Here is a 16,567-nt window from a genome sequence, read left to right as displayed (position 1 = left end):
CTGCAACTTCCTTTCAGATACATGAACATGCATACATGTATGTAAATACGTATGTGCATACAACTATATATGTAAGCATATGTGTATATATGTGTGCGGTAAATAGTAAATAATTATTGAATATAAGCAGTGGGTGTAAATCTATTCGTTGTAAGTTTTTTCAGCTTCTCTTTGTTTGAAACTATCAGAATAAAAATGTGCAAAACCCACAACATATTAACATTTATAAAGGACAGTATAATCACGAGCACATATTTAGGCTTTTATAATCATCATAATTTTTTTTTTAACTCACTAATGAGTAAACTAACCCGCAGAATGTGAACCTGCTTGCCTAAATTACAGGGTAAACTGTTCCCTTGGCAGAGAAATCATCAAAGGCAAAGCTATTCTTTCTGTTATCTGCACATTAACATGTTAAAATATTGCCCTACAAGTGAAAGCTTTACCTCTTAGAGACTTCTTATTAGCTAACACCAGTTAGATCCTTCTGCATAAAAGAAAAAGAGCTTCTGCCTTCCTTTGTTGTAGAATTTTAAACTGTTAGTTGGGACTTTAGATGTCAATTTTTCTAAGAACTAGTTTTAGGACAATTTTCTGGAAATCACACCAGAAAAAAATAAAATTCATTTTAGTATTCACGTGATAGTAAATCATTATTCTGGAATTCTTGCCTAACCAAGGGCATATTCTATATTACATTTTTGTATCTTCAGCTATTTCATAGATTTTCACTCCTTCTAGATTCTCAGGAAAGAGTAAGTATCTGAACCAGTATGAATTGAAGGATGAATTTGCTAAGCCTACTCATTTATTGACTTATTTATTTGCCACTTTACAAGATAGGCAATTATTTGTAAACCCCTTTTATTTTGTAATAATTGACCATTTTGATGTGCAAGTGAAATCAGTGTTTTCTTTGCTGTTTGTCTCTTTAAAATTGAAATAATTATATTTGGTAGCTTTTCTATTTCCAAAGCATGCCATCTTAAATAATTTTTTGATTTTATTAAGCAAATTTTGTGTTATTTCACTGATACACGTGAGATGTGAAAAAGCAGTTTTACACATATTAAAATGTTTAACTAATAACTATCAAACTAGATATTTTTATACTTCTGAATCTTTTTTATTGGAGTGTAATTGACATACAACATTTTATTTGTTTCATGAGTACAACATAGTGACTCAACACTTGTATACATTGCAAACCCATCAGCATAATATTCTAGTTACCATTTGTCATGATGCAAAGTTAATGCAATAAATTAGTTGTATTTCCTGTACTATACATTACAAAACTAGAATTTTTATACTAAGCAAAATTATCTTTTAAAAATTAGAATAAAACAAAAACATTTTCAATTAAAAAAAAAAAAACCTAAGATATTACTTCCAAATAGTGTCAACTAAGGGAATTTCTGAAGGATAAGTGAAAATAACCACAGAAGGAGTGTCTGACATTCAAGAAAAAAATGATGGGGGGGGGCACCTGGGTGGCTCAGTGGGTTAAGCCTCTGCTTTCGGCTCAGGTCCTGATCTCAGGATCCTGGGATCGAGCCCCACATCGGGCTCTCTGCTTGGCAAGGAGCCTGCTTCCTCCTCTCTCTCTCTGCCTGCCTCTCTGCCTACTTATGATCTCTCTCTGTCAAATAAATAAATAAAATCTTAAAAAAAAAAAAGAAAAAAACGATGGGTTAAAAAATGGTAAATATGTGTGTAGTTGAAACAAACACTGACCATATAAAACCATTAAGATAATTCCACTTGAGGTATTAAATATTCCAAATGAAGCTAAAATACTAAAAAAATAATTGGATATCAATTTGGAGGATATGACTGGAGGTAGCATTTTAAATTTATGTTGTTTAAAAGGATGATAAATTACAGACAAAATGTAGACTTGGTTAAGTTAATAATGCATGCTAAAAATAAGGAATAGTAATCCAAAAACAGAAATAGCAGAGAAAAAAAATACCACGAGAGGCTGTGGACTCTGAGAAACAAACTGAGGGTTTTGGAGGTAATGGGGTGGTGGGCTGGGAAGCCTGTAGTGAGTATTAAGGAGGGCACATATTGCATGGAGCACTGGGTGTGATGCATAAATAATGAATCTTGGAACACTGAAAAAATAAAATAAAGTTTAAATATCAAAAAAAGAAATGAGAAAATAATACACTTAAATAAAAATCATGCAAGACAGGAAACAACATGTGTTGGAGAGGATGTGGAGAAAGGGGAACCCTCTTACACTGTTGGTGGGAATGCAAGTTGGTGCAGCCACTTTGGAGAACAGTGTGGAGATTCCTCAAGAAATTAAAAATAGAGCTTCCCTATGACCCTGCAATTGCACTACTGGGTATTTACCCCAAAGATACAGATGTAGTGAAAAGAAGGGCCATCTGTACCCCAATGTTTATAGCAGCAATGGCCATGGTCGCCAAACTGTGGAAAGAACCAAGATGCCCTTCAACGGACGAATGGATAAGGAAGATGTGGTCCATATACACTATGGAGTATTATGCCTCCATCAGAAAGGATGAATACCCAACTTTTGTAACAACATGGACAGGACTGGAAGAGATTATGCTGAGTGAAATAAGTCAAGCAGAGAGAGTCAATTATCATATGGTTTCACTTATTTGTGGAGCATAACAAATAGCATGGAAGACAAGGGGAGTTAGAGAGGAGAAGGGAGTTGAGGGAAATTGGAAGGGGAGGTGAACCATGAGAGACTATGGACTCTGAGAAACAATCTGAGGGGTTTGAAGGGGCGGGGGGTGGGAGGGTGGGGGAACCAGGTGATGGGTATTGGAAAGGGCACGTATTGCATGGAGCACTGGGTGTGGTGCAAAAACAATGAATACTGTTACGTTGAAAATAAATTTAAAAAATTTTTAAAAAATCATTTACTAAACACCTAAACAAAAGTTGAAAAAAAATGATTAGATAAAATGGAAAATATAAATCCTTGGAAATATATGGGTAGTATATACCCATAAGAAGAATAAAACAAATTTAAACATACTGAATCTAGTTAAAAGACATAAATTATTAGACCACAAAACATACAGAAATTGAAATATTGAAAGTAGCCAGATTTCAAAGAATGAAATGTAAAAGTTAATGTAGCTAGACTAATATCATACAAAACACACAATATGGTAGGAAGTTCTTAATAGAATTTAACTAGTTTACTTTTGAATGATAAAACTCCAGTTTGCCAGGAAGATATAATAGTTCTAGATTTTTATGCTTAAAATACAGTCTTAAAACATAAAAAGCAAAAATTGACAGGACTATATGAGGAAATTATTTGAGAAGTATATGATAAAATCATGATCCTGGAATAATTATTGGGAAAAAAAAAACTAAGACTATAATGGATTTCAATATGTTTAACAACATTGGCCTAATGGATAAATGCTGAATATTTCACAATACTCTCCACCAACATTCAAATAACCACAAAGCCTGAAAAAAATATATATATATATATATCTGTAAAAAGATAACATTTAAAGTGTGCAGTCTATTCTGGGATGAGTAGGTCATTAAGCAAAAATAAAAATACAAAGATGACTAGAAAATGTTCCACTTAATTTTTTTTACATTAGAAATAACTCATGGGTTAAGGGATATTAAATTATCAAGGTATTTAGAAATTATATAACTGATTTATTGTTAAATATGAGAGCTTGCAAAATGAAACCAAAGCAGTATTTTGAGGGAAAATGATAGCTTTAAATTCCTAATGTGAGAAAAGAGTGGCTGAATAATTAATAAGCTAAGAATTTATCTGCAAAATGTAGAAAAGGAACAGCAAAACAAATTAAAAAAAATGAAATGGATGGGTCATCTGGGTGTCTCAGTCCATTAAGTGTTTGTCTTCAACTCAGGTTTTGATCCCAGGGTCCTGAGATCCAGTCCCACACCAGGTTTTCTGCTCAGCAAGGAGACCTCCTCTCCATTTCCCTTCTGTTCCTCCTCTCTTTCACTATCTCTCTCAAATAAATAAATAAAATCTTTGAGAAAAGAAATGAAAATAATTTGACAAGATCAAAAGTATTTATTTGAAAAGACTAATAAATTGGCTCTTAATAAGACAGATGAAGAACCAAAGAAAGGTACAAAAACAGTATTATGACAAAAGAGACATATCTAAGATCCAGCAAATACCTCTAAAAGATAAAGAAAATACAATTTAGAGACATTCTATGCTGATTAAGAGAACTTGGTAGTATAAGGTCTCTTCCTTCCAACCATGATATCTCATCATTTCTCCCATATATTTAACTCTACCCATGGCTCTGGACTACTCATTGTCCATCACTATGTTTTGTCTTTAGATCAATGATTCCTCATTCAGTTTCAGAACACAGTGTGAAGTATGGTGGAGTATTTTGTCAAATATTAACATTGGCATGTGAAGTTGCTGGTCCCATTTGCAAACACTTGCTTGAGGGACAAATTAACCTCTGAGAATCCTTAGAGAAAAGGCTGAGATGAATGTACATTTCAGAAAGAGCTGAGAAACATATTTAAACAAGTAGAATTAGATTATATACACTATTTTAGAAACTTTTTTCACATAAATTATCATTTACAGAAATGTTTGTGTTACTAAATTAGGTCTGTCGCATTATGTATGAATATAATGTTAACAAACATGACACAGTTAGGACTGTTTACATTCTGTCTGTGCACACAGTGTGTTTGTACATGTATGTATATGTATGATTCCTCTGTTATGCTTATATATGGCATTCTACACTTTAAGGAACCAACAGTCATGGTCTATAACTGTGCATGGCATTTGGTTTTGGCCAAATGTCAGTCTGCTCAAGGAAAGCAGAACGTAGATGAGATAAGGAATTTGTCTTGACCACTATTTTATACCTAACTCTTTGAACAGTGCCTGATGTAAAGTGCATATTTGGCTATTTCAGACTAAATTTTTAAAACTGTAAATGCTAGATTAAAATATATTATAAACACTTAAATTGTTAGATATTATAAAATTGCCTTCTAAAGGGTTTATGCTAAGTTAAAGTTTAATAATAGTGGATGAATGAGTCATGTTTTATTTTTATGTGAACTTTCTGTTCATATATATATTTTTTACCCTAATTCTTTTTGCATGAGGATTAAAATTTGTCCTTTCAAACTATATTTTTGAATTAATTAGCAAAAGTAGTTCATAATATTCTCTTTTCATCTTTTTAATGCCTGTAGGATTTGCACCACTGTTTCTCCATATTGGTAATTTCTGCCTTCTCTTTTTCTCTCCTATTTTTTTCCTCATTAATCTAGCTTATGGTTTATCCATTTTATTGATCGTATCAAAAGCTATCTTTTGTATTGTTCATCAAATCCTTTTCTTGCTTTTTTTCTATTTTCCATTTCTATTTTATTGACTCCCTTTCCTGTAATACAACCTGGAAACACTCTTCAGATGATAAACTGGTCAATTGTAGGTCTCACCTTGTTTGTTTTCCTTTTCTTGGGGATCATATTCTTGTACTGCCTGTTGTCCAATATCTAATAAAAATTTTTATACATTTTGTCCAGGAATTTAGTTATTAAATATAGAAAGGTAATCCAGTACCTGTCAATCCATTATGGGAAAAAGTGGGAGATCCTTTTGTTTTGGTTTCATTCAAAAAATCATACTTTTCTCCTTCTGAATACAAATTATATTAATAGATTTCCTGAAGTTGAAATATCTTAGCATTGCTGATATGTCTTAGTTGTTCAATTTATATGACTTTAAGTCCCTATTAAATAAAATTCAAATGCACTGCCAAATAACATTTTATTTACATATTTGCATCTATATTCAAATTATAATTAGTCTAAAAATTTTCCTCTTTTGTTAATCTACTTTTGTGTATCAAAAGTTATCAAAGCTCTGTTTAATAAAATGAGAAGTTGCATATCCCTTTTTATTGCATGGAGCAAATCTAAACATCTATGCTTATAATATTTCACGGCACTCAACCTTAAAAAAATCTGGATCCATTTATTTTTGAGGGATAGATCTTTTGAAAAACACTGTAATTTTTTTTAAACTAGGGTAATACTACTTTTGTATCACATCCTAGGTTGATTTATAGTTTATATTTTCCTAAAACCACTGATTTTATCCACATTTTCCAATATATTGGTATGATATCATACAAAATATTCTGATGCTTTTTACTCCCTAAGTATACCTTCTTTCTCATTCCTGATACTATTATTTATCTTTTCTTTTTCCTTTTCAGACTTGCTAGCTTTTAGTTATTTTATTGGTCCTATCAAATAACTGGCTTTCATTTTATCAAGAAAAATCTACAATTTTTCTTAAACCTCATTTTTCATATTACTCTTATTCATTTCTTTCTACGTTTTTAGTTTTGCTTTTTTTGCAATTTTCCTTTTCCTTCTGAACAGTATCTGAATGCTTTGAATTTTTCTGTTAACTGGATGAAAGCACTTAAGTATGTAAATTTCCTTTGAGAACTGCCTTGGCCACAGCATGAAGTCTTTAAATGAATTCTATTTGTTAGGAAACCTTAATAAAAACATTTAACAAAACATTAAGCTAATAATTCAAATGACAACATAAACAGATCTATTTATTTTCTGATTGCTCACTTCAGCAGCTCATTCCTATTATCTGCATTTCTATTGTGCACCAGGTGCAGACATTGACTCCCCCCCCCAAAAAAAAGCTAACTTAATATATAATACATAAAAGCCAAAAGTTACCCGAGATCCTATATCTGATCACTGCTTCACTCTTGAAGGCTTTGTTTTCATTTTGTTTTGTTTTTTCATAGTACAACTTTTTTAAATCATTTTTTTTAAATTTAAATTTTATGTAGTTAACATACAGAGCAACATTGGTTTCTGGAGTAGAATTCAGTGATTCATCACCTACATACAACACCCAGTGCTCATCATAACAGGTCTCCTCCCTATTCCCCATCAACCATCTTGCAGTCTTTGATGTCAGATTTGACAGTAGACCAACTTTCACATGTTACCTACTCAGATGTGGAGCCTCAGTTGAGCAAGATTATGGCCTGGGTTGAGTCACTGTGTCTTCTTTGGCTTCCTTCTCTGTCATTTTGTCAATCAATGATAGCTTGACAGTAGATCCTTAGCCTGCTTCTAAAATTTTCTGTGCAACTCTTGACTTCTTACAAATTATACAGCCTTACACTTGGTTATATAGCCTACACACACACACACACACACACGCATGCACCTCACTGATTTCAAAGTTACCAATATATTTAACTAAACTTTGCAAGAGCTAGACCTCAAAGCCTACCAGAGGGTATTTTTAGAAACATCTTCCCATGCCCAGAGTTACAGAGCTTGCCCAGATGACCCTAGCTCATTAAACCCCTCATCCACTTCATAGCCCCTTGCTGTGTAACAGAGGAACACATTCCTAAAATTCTGCTGCATTTTGATGAAGTCTCTCCCAGTTTGCACTATAAAAATGTTATCCCTACTCTACTCCTCTTTCCACTTATGTTCCCTTTCTTTAAATGTTCAAAAATTATTAGAGTATGACTTTATTTTTTTTGAAGATTTTATTTACTTATTTGATAGAGAGAAAGAGCACAAGCAGAAGGAGCAGGAGAGGGAAAGGGAGAAGTAAGCTCCTCACTGAACAAGGAGCCCAATGCAGGACTTGATCCCAGGACTCTGGAATCATGACCTGAGTCAAAGGCAGATGCTTAACAAACTGAGCTACCCCGGTAACCCTACAGTATTACTTTAATAGTGAATGTTATGTGAAAACATTTACAACAGATGCATAATGGATATGTATTTTTAATGCATGACTGTACTCTTAATATTAAAATGATTTTTATATTTTTTTGTTTCTTTTTGTTTTTTGCACTGTATGTATGTATGTATTTAATTTATTTAAATTTTTTATTTTTTCAGCATAACAGTATTCATTATTTTTGCACCACACCCAGTGCTCCATGCAATCTGATTTTTATATTTTTAATGTATCTTTTTCATTTCTATGTAGGTTTATTTCTTCTTATGGAGCTCTGAATAATACTGTGAAATATATTACCTGAAGTCAAGATTATAGGTGCAACAATATGGATATTTTAAGGCTCAATCCATAGTACTACATACTTCCATTAAAATGTTATACTATTTACAGCAACAATTATATATGTTATATACCTCTTATTACACACTTGAAATCACTGATTTCTTTTTTACTTCTTCTATTAAATAAGGAAAAGTAGTATCATTTCACTTAAATTTGCATCTGTAATAACTAATAATTTTATAGATATTTATTTGTGCTTATTATCAACTTGTATTTCTCCTCCAGTAAATTTTTTGACATACATTTTTTTTGTTTTAGTTCTTGTAAGTTTGTAAGAATGCTTCACCAAGAAAACATATCAACTTACATTTTATATGTGATACAAATATTTTTAATAAATTAAAGTTTTAAATTTTAATGTAATCAAATACATCAGTCTTTGCCTTCATATTTTTCTTAGTTTATATCCTTATAAAGTTCATGTTCTTTGTAAAATAAATTAATAATCATGTATATGATTATTATATAGCTTATAATTTCACCTTTTTAAAAACGCTTCACACAACTAAAATTAACTGTGGTGCATTATAAAGTTTAATGATTTGTGGAGAATTTTTCTCCTAATCCAACTCTTTAAATACAATCTGATGAATAATTTTCATAATGCCCACGAGTTTGTGACTTCATAGCTTAATGAGTCAAAATGAGTCATTTAGAAAAAAATTTTTAGTATAGACTTGATCATATTTCCAAATACATACCTAAATAATGAGTAAATGAATACTATTATGGATTCCCACTGATAGTCTTGCTATTATTTTCTAAAGCTCAATATTTCATAAAATGAGGACTAGATGATCCCAGTATCCTTTTTCTATATTCAGAATTCAAAAATAAGAGAAATTTATAGGACATCTCTTCCACTCTCAAATTCCAAAAAAATACCTCTAAAAATAAGAATTTGAGTAAGAGGTGGTTGAATTCTCAGTCTCCACTTCCCACTTAAGAGTCTTGGATTTAATAGATTTTGAGTTCATGATGACCCAAATAGAGTCATTATAGCCATGATGAGTTTACTTATTTATTTATTTTTTTAGCCATGATGATTTTATAAAGTTAGTTTCTCTATGACTTGAGTCATGGAGATAGAGAATTTTGCCTCTTAGTAATAGAGACTGACGACCCATCATATCTTTCATGTCACTCCACTCAAACCCTCCGCCACGCCATCTTCAGAGCAGCACACTGTCTTATAAGGTCAACACACTGATACAACCAGAAGTAAGTGATCTAGCCTCCACCTCAGCCTCACTAGCAATGAGCTCTCACCAGTATACTGGGAAAAAAAAAAAAGTCTCATTTATTGATCAGAATAGCTATATTTGTTTTGAGGTATGTATTTTACGTTTCCCAGTTGAAAAATACAGGCATATGCAATTAAATTGTAAAAGATTCCCTTCTAAAGGGAAGAGATAAACTTCAACCTAGTCTTTTTAGATTAAGTTCCTTGTTTTTCTTCCAATCCAAATTACCATTTTTAGACTGCTTAAGAGGATCTATTGGATGAAGAGAGTTCACATAAAAACTCAATGGCCTCTGAATAATTATTTTATATTCTACAGAAAGGTTAGTCCTAAATACAATTGCATTTTACCCTGATTTTGTAAGTCTGTCTTGCACTCTCATACCATGTTAAGGCAAATGCACATATATGTTCCCAAGCTTCAAAATTATTATGTAAAGGATCTTGCAAACCACTTTTACTTTATGTCACTATAAAGGAAAAACCTTAGGATGTTAATTACACCATCTGATATTGGCATCCTTAAGATTTATGAAGGCTGGATGGAAATTTGACCATTTTGGGTCAAATGCCTTCCTATTTCATTCCTGTTCTGCCATCACTGTCAAAGCCTTATAGTATCCAAACGCACAAAGCCTGGTAATTTTGTAGACTGGTGAGGGGTTTAGTTAGTTGTCAAGTTTCATGGAGCAAATAACATTCCTCACACTCCCCAGAGGGATGAAGCATCAGAATTTACATTGGTATGATGCTATCCAGAAATATCCATTTCTGCCATGCTGTGTACCAGAAAAACTTGTTTTATGAGGCAGCATTTCCAACCAACATGTTTACATATATAACTGACATCGTACTGAGGAGCAATAAAAGTCCTCTAGATCATGTAATTGCAGGCATGACCAGGGAGGAAAATGATAGTCATTGGCTAGTCCTACTCCCAGTACATATTAAAATCAGGAGAAGGAAGACTGGTTAGGTTGACCAGAAATGGGGTTATATATCTGGACCCTCCTCCCTACATTCCTACACTCTATCTCCTCACTGCTTTTATCCTGAACTATAAATCCACACTCTTATCTGGTAACTTAATCTCAATTTTACCATATGCTCTTTGCTACTTGTAGAGTTCAATCTTATCTGGTCCTGACCCTGGACTCTCCAATAGACTAATCTCCTTACCCTACAAACCAATTATATTATATCTAGTATGTTGCAAAAAAAAAAAAGTAATCAGAATGCTATTTTGCCTCCAACAAAGTCTCTTGTACAATAAAATAGCACAAAGATTTATTTGATCAATATTTTGAGTTAGAATGAGCTGTCAAAGAGCTCAACACTGCTTTCAGTCTTCTCATTTTCATTAATTTTGAGGAAGACAAATCATATTAACTAAATATGCTGTTCTAAATTGAATGGTATTATAAACTAAGGAGAAAGGACCCAAAGAATGCAATTGGAAATGGCTGGGTGGCAGTGGTAAATAAAACACACAGGCTTCATCTCAGCAAAGAAAAACAAACCTCTTAAGAGAAAGTTTATCTGTGTATCTTGGCTGTACTTTAAATAGAAAGAACACAAATATAGAAGACCCAGAAACTGACACTGATGAACCTACAGTTTGTACAGCTTGCAAAAGGGAAACTACAATTTGAAAGGGAAAAGCTGAGTCCATTAAATCCATCAAATCATGCTTGACTGTTTGATCTCCAAAGTGTAGTACTTAGGAAATGAGGAAACTCAGGTATGAACAATTCAAGTAGCTGGGTTAGACATACTGTTCTCACTCAAGTTCACTACTCTGGGCCCCAGGAAACAATATGTTACCTTGCCAGTTACTGTCCGTGTGACTTTGGGCAAGGTACTCAAATTCTCACACTGAGGGCAATAAAGGTCCTCTAGATCATGAAATTTCAGGCATGCCCAAGGGAGAAAAAATGGTAGTCATTGGCTAGTCCTGTTCCCAGCACATGTTCAAATCAGGAGAAGGAAGACTGGTTTGGTTGGCCAGAGTCAAGTCTCCCATATATAAAATGAGGTTATATATTTTGTCCCTCCTCCCTACATCCCTATACTCTATCTCTTCACTGCTTTTATACTGAACTATAAATTCAGACTCTGATCTGTAATCCAATCTCAATTTTAGCTTATGCTCTTTGCTGCTTGTAGAGTTCAGCCTTATCTGATCCTGACCCTGGATTCTGCAATAGACTAATCTCCTTACCCTACAAACCAATTATATTATATCTAGTATGTTCCAATAAAGGTAATCAGAATGCTATTTTTCCTCCAACAGAATCTCTTGTAAACAATAAAAAAGCAATGTCTTATCTGGACAAATGAGGATAATAATAATTTCTACTTGGAAGGTTTAGGAATTAGATTTTAAAATGAGTGTAAAAAGCCTGAAAAGTTCTTGTTATTTGGTAAGTGTTTGATAGGTGTTCACAATTTTTAAAGGTCTGGGTTTCACTTTGTTCTGTTTTACCAGATCCCCCAAAATTCTATATAATGCTGCTTGAAGGTGAGAACAAAGTATTATTAAAAATGATAAGTTAAATATATAAGCAAAATAAAGTCTAAATATATCAATCAGGATAGCTCTATTTTTAACTTTTTGAGGAACTTCCACACTGTTTCCTGAAGTAGCTGTACCAACTTGCATTGCCACCTACAGTGTAAGATGGTTCCCCTTTCTCCACAACCTCTCCAAAATTTGTTTTTTCTTACCTTGTCAATTTTTGCCATTCTAACTGGTGTAAGATAGTATCTCAATGTGGTTTTGATTTGAATTTCCCTGATGGCTAATGATGATGAACATTTTTTCATGTGTCTGTTAGCCATGTGTATGTTTCTTCAGAGAGGTGTCTGTTCATGTCTTCTGTCCATTTTTTTTTTACTTGATTATTTGTTTTTTATGAGTTGAGTTTGAGAAGTTCTTTGCAGATCTTGGATATCAGCCCTTTATCTGTACTGTCATTTGCAAATATCTTCTCCCATCCCATGGATTGCCTCTTTGTTTTGGTGACTGTTTCCTTTGCTGTGCAGAAGCTTTTTATCTTGATGAGGTCCCAAAAGTTCATTTTCGCTTTTGTTTCCCTTGCCTTTAGAGATGTGTCTTCAAAGAAGTTGCTGTGGCCGATGTCGAGGAGGTTACTGCCTATGTTCTCCTCTAGGATTTTGATGGATTCCTGTCTCATTTTGAGGTCTTTCATCCATTTAGAGTTTATCTTTGCAAACACACATATCTTGATAACTTTATCTCAGCTCTTTGCAGCATTTAAAAGCACAGGAGAAGAGACTGAGGCATGGAGGCCTTGGACATGAAGAAGACCACCAAAACATGCCCTGACCCTCTCACTTTCCCTTTTGGGAGCTTTTGTATTTATCATTATCTTCTGCATATTTAGGAAAGAAATTTGGTTACTTCTAGAGCAAGTACTTTTCTGATTAGCTGTTAATTCCATGGGGCTCATCCTAATATGGCTTTAGAGGACCAAAAATATACTATAGGCTCAAAAATAACTCTTTGGTTTTATTAAAACAATATTAGTCAATAGCTACAGTCTCATCTGACAGCTTCTGACCATCATATTTCTCAAAGGGAAGTTCAATCAAGTATATGAATCATCTGTTTTAGTCAATCTGTTTTAGATGATTTAGTCAATCATCTGTTTTAGTGTTAGGAATTTGCAGCATCACTTAAAAGCCACTGGAAAAACAAAATTCACTGTCATTTCCTGAGTTCCAGAATATATTATCAATAAGAGATGACTAATTTTCTACCTCCACTTCACCTCTACTATAGCCTGATTTCCCATCAGCTTATTAGCCTAGCATTCTTATTAAGGAAAAAAAAAATACGTATCACCCAAATTTTCAGAATTTATCTAATATCTTCTTGAACACAGGTCTGCAACATTATGAAGAATCATAAATTATTAAAATTAAAATATGGTCATGTCTTTATTTGCTCACTGAATACATAATAAGAGTACTCTCATCTTTATTAAGGGGACTGAAAATGGTACAATGCAAAGAGCTGATAAGAATCAGTGAGTTTGGCTCTTTGTTAGTTTCTCTGGGGCCTTGAAAAAGTCTCTTCACCCTCCACTGCCTCAGCTTACCCATTTATAAAACCAGGGTGATGGTTGCCTTAGTAACACTCCAAATTCTTAAGTTTTTAAATGTTATTGAAAATTATAACACACAATGTAAAAGTCTGCTAGAATTATTGGTATTGGAAATGGTGCAATTTATGTTGAATTTTAAACTGTCAGTTTATCAAAGACTTGTTTCCAGCATTGAGTTCACTAATGCCTGACTCTCTCTAAAAATAACCAACAATTTCAGTAAATTGTGAAAGGGGAACATTTGCACAGCTTCCTGTCAGTAAAGACCATTTATGTGCTTGACAGAAATGCCATTTAGATATGACAAATATAAACCCTGAAATTCTCTATAACTAACCTTGCTCAGCAGAGAGAATATTTCCTTAGAAACTTACCACATCAACAGGCTCTCCTGGCACAAGTCAGACTTTATTCCAAAGAGTGAAGTTAAAGACAGTTCATAAGGCTCACTACAGTTTTTAAACTTGTTTCCAAAGTCCAACAATTACCACCTTCTAATTTATAAACGTTTTCCATATGGTGATGATTCCTCAAATTATTTATCTCTAACCCAGGTGACTCTGTTGACATTAAGCTCCATTCATTCAACAGCCCATCAGACATTCTATGTTCAACACATTCTTGGCTAAACTTTTCAGCCTCCACCTTAAACCATAAGAGACTCTCAATCTCAGGAAACAAACTGAGGGTTGCTGGAGGGGAAGGAGGAGAGAGGGATGGGGTGGCTGTGTGATGGACCCTGGGGAGGGTATGTGCTATGGTGAGTCCTGTGAATTGTGTAAGACTGATGAATCACAGACCTGTACCCCTGAAACAAATAATACATTATATGTTAATTAAACAAACAAACAAACAAACAAACAACCCTGTTCTTTCTCCATTCTTCACATGGTTGTGATTGATTTTCTTTTGCACAAGTCAGAACATGTTAAGTTAACTGAGCCAAGGCTCTATGCCACCTGGGATCCAAAACATCCATCTTTCATACCTCTTGGGTGTCTAGCTCTGGGTCTAATTCCAGATGGGCCTGAAGCAGTCTTACTCCACCATTTCCACACTCCAGTAAGGAACAGGTAGAGAAAGACTGGGAGTAGGGAAATAGAAATGAGGCCAGCTGTATTCGAGGAACTACACTCATGAAAGAAATTGAAGAAGACACAAAAAGATGGAAGACCATTCCATGCTCATGGATCGGAAGAATAAACATTGTTAAAATGTCTATACTGCCTAGAGCAATGTATACTTTCAAGGCCATTCTGATCAAAATTCCACCAGAATTTTTCAAAGAGCTGGAACAAGCAATCCTAAAATTTGCATAGAATCAGAAGAGACCCCAAATTGCTAAGGAAATGTTGAAAAAGAAAAACAAAACTGGGGGCATCACATTGCCTGGTTTCAAGTTTTACTACAAAGCTGTGATCACCAAGACAGCATAGTACCGGCATAAAAATAGACACATAGGCCAGTGGAAAAGACTAGAGAGCCCAGTTATGGACCTTCAACTCTATGGCCAAATAATCTTTGACAAAGCAGGAAAAAATATACAGTGGAAAAAAGTCTCTTCAATAAATGGCGCTGGGAAAATTGGATAGCTATGTGTAGAAGAATGAAACTCGACCATTCTCTTACACCGTACACAAAGATAAACTCGAAATGGATGAAAGACCTCAATGTGAGGCAGGAATCCATCAGAATTCTAGAGGAAAACATAGGCAGTAACCTCTTTGACATCGGCCACAGCAACTTCTTTCAAGATATGTCTCCAAAGGCAAAGGAAACAAAAGTGAAAATGAATTTTTGGGACTTCATCAAGATCAAAAGCTTCTGCACAGCAAAGGAAACAGTCAACAAAACAAAGAGGCAACCCACAGAATGGGAGAAAATATTCGCAAAGGACAATACAGACAAAGGGCTGATATCCAGGATCTATAAAGAACTCCTCAAACTCAACCCACACAAAACAGATAATCATGTCAAAAATGGGCAGAAGACATGAACAGACACTTCTCCAAAGAAGACATACAAATGACTAACAGACACATAAAAAATGTTCATCATCACTAGCCATCAGGGAGATTCAAATCAAAACCACATTGAGGTGGGGCGCCTGGGTGGCTCAGTGGATTAAAGCCTCTGCCTTCAGCTCAGGTCATGATCCCGGAGTCCTGGGATCGAGCCCCACGTCGGGGTATCTGATCAACAGGGAGCCTGCTTCCCTTCCTCTCTCTCTGCCCGCCTCTCTGCCTACCTGTGATCTCTCTCTCTGTCAAATAAATAAATAAAATCTTTAAAAAAAAAACAAAAACAAAAAAAAAAACCACATTGAGATACCACCTTACACCAGTTAGAATGGCCAAAATTAACAAGACAGTAAACAACGTGTGTTGGAGAGGATGTGAAGAAAGGGTAACCCTTTTACACGGTTGGTGGGAATGCAAGTTGGTGCAGCCACTTTGGAAAACGGTGTGGAGATTCCTTAAGAAGTTAAAAATAGAGCTTCCTTATGACCCTGCAATTGCACTACTAGGTATTTACCCCCACTATACAGATGTAGTGAAAAGAAGGGCCATCTGTACCCCAATGTTCATAGCGGCAATGGCCACAGTTGCCAAACTGTAGAAAGAACCAAGATGCCCTTCAACGGACTAATGGATAAGGAAGATGTGGTCCATATATACTATGGAGTATTATGTCTCCATCGGAAAGGATGAATACCCAACTTTTGTAGCAACATGCATGGAAGAGATTATGCTGAGTGAAATAAGTCAAGCAGAGAGAGTCAATTATCATATGGTTTTGCTTATTTGTGGAGCATAAGAAATAACACAGAAGACATGGGGAGATGGAGAGGAGAAGGGAGTTGGGGGAAATTGGAGGGGGAGATGAGCCATGAGAGACTGTGGACTCTGAAAAACAATCTGAGGGTTTTGGAGGGGAGGTGGGTGGGACGTTGGGTGAGCCTGGTGGTGGGTATTATGGAGGGCATGTATTGCATGGATCACTGGGTGTGGTGCATAAACAATAATTCTGGAACACTGAAAAGAAATTAAAAAATAAATA

Source organism: Enhydra lutris, unplaced genomic scaffold (assembly GCF_002288905.1).
Source record: "Enhydra lutris kenyoni isolate GAN:26980312 unplaced genomic scaffold, ASM228890v2 scaffoldscaffold35, whole genome shotgun sequence".
NCBI classification, from domain to species: domain Eukaryota; kingdom Metazoa; phylum Chordata; class Mammalia; order Carnivora; family Mustelidae; genus Enhydra; species Enhydra lutris.
Note: the sequence above shows the minus strand (reverse complement) of the source record.